Source organism: Apium graveolens, chromosome 8 (assembly GCF_009905375.1).
Source record: "Apium graveolens cultivar Ventura chromosome 8, ASM990537v1, whole genome shotgun sequence".
Taxonomy (NCBI): domain Eukaryota; kingdom Viridiplantae; phylum Streptophyta; class Magnoliopsida; order Apiales; family Apiaceae; genus Apium; species Apium graveolens.
In genome coordinates, this window is record NC_133654.1 from 147,915,964 (window position 1) to 147,917,700 (window position 1,737).

The window sequence follows — 1,737 nt, forward strand, 5'->3', positions numbered from 1 at the left end:
CAGATCCTGATTTCCCTGCATCATCTGATCGTTTGGAGCTTTCCGTTCGAGGATCGTCATCTTCTCCCAGATTTAATTTGCACCTTGTTCCTCCATCAGTATTAAAGGTACTACCTTCTGTTATGACAGTTGCACTTTTTCAAGTTATTTAACGCTATTTTACCACCTCTTGATACGAGACTACTTATTTAAGAACCTCCATCTGTTTATTCTTGTTTTACTGGGCATTCGGCTGTGAGTGTATCTCTTCAGTTTACCCTATATCATGTTTTATGCCCTCAGTTTAAAACCTATCTTATAGAGCAATAGTATTTACGAAGATGGAATCGATAGCTACAGTAAAGGGTTAATGCATGAGATATAATAAAGGTGAGAAGAAGTGTAGAAAAAAGATTCAAGTGTTCCGGAGGATAGCTTCTACCAGATTAAAAGAAACCATTAGTGACCAGGCCACCCGTGATTAGTTGTGGGATGGATTAGATGAATTTTGAAAAGGTTAGAGAGAAAAGTATAAATCTAGAATATTTATAGAATTAAATGATGGTGTTATGATAAATGCGATATGTAAAGTAGTGATGTGATGTGATATGAGCAAATTTTGGTTCTATGAAATAGACTCGTTGACTATTGGATAGTCTGTTCCACTTAACGATTGCAAAGTTGATAATGGGAGTATTACCAGTATGGAAGCCTTGATGTGAAGCTACGAATAAGATAATATTCAATGATAATTGAAGTTTCGTCGATTAAGGAAGGTAAATGGACACGATGAAGGAGAAAAGGTAGATTGAAGTGAACGGACCTTTATGTGATTGTTTTTTTAATTTGGTACCTTGTTATAGGTCGGAAGGACAACAACCAACTCATATAGTAAGGACAACCAGATTTGTGATTTTCAAAATTTTTAACAAGTTTTCAAAAAAGATTTTTTCCTTACAGAATTTTTAAAAGCCTTTTTGAATAAAATAAGTTTTAAACCTTGGTTGTCAAGTTACTACTTGAGTTTCTTGTTTGTTAAAAACCCGGATTTCCTGGAAGGATACTTACTCCAGACTTAGTATTGTTAATTCAAAGAACCAACTAACCCGTGATTATGAAGAAGGTGATTATTCCTAACGGTAAGGTGTAAATGTTGTTTGATAAGGTTAATAACAGAATCCGCGTACGGAGTGATTATTCATCAAGTTGCAGAGACCATTAAAATTTAAAGAATTCATCGATTTAAGAAGAGCCTGGGCGTGATCGAAGGAGATTGGGAAGATTTCCAGACTTTTCTAAAAGAAGAATATTATTAATAAAAGGATCGTTATGTTGAATGATTCATGGTTATTCTAAATTAAAATAAGGAAACTCGAAGTTATCTGGTAGGAATGCCATTACGATCGAATTGTTAAAGTATTATACGTGTAGGTGTTATGTTAAAGACGCAAGACTTAGCAAGTAAGAATCTACCATAATGCTTAATTTGTGAAGGCATTTCAGTGTACCTTCTAGAGTTGTTATATAACGCAATTGGGATATGATCGAACAAGCTCGAAAGATGAATACAAATGAAATGTGGATGGTGACCAATGGTATCGTTCTTGTCTTCAATATTACAGCGTATATTCCTTTTTGATTCTTAAATAAGTATGAACTTCTATTCTTAAATAAACTCTTTGCTATGACATCGAAAAGGAGGATATTGCATTCCTTTCAAATTTAATTGTTTCCCACAAGTTTTGCTTTCTGATTGGG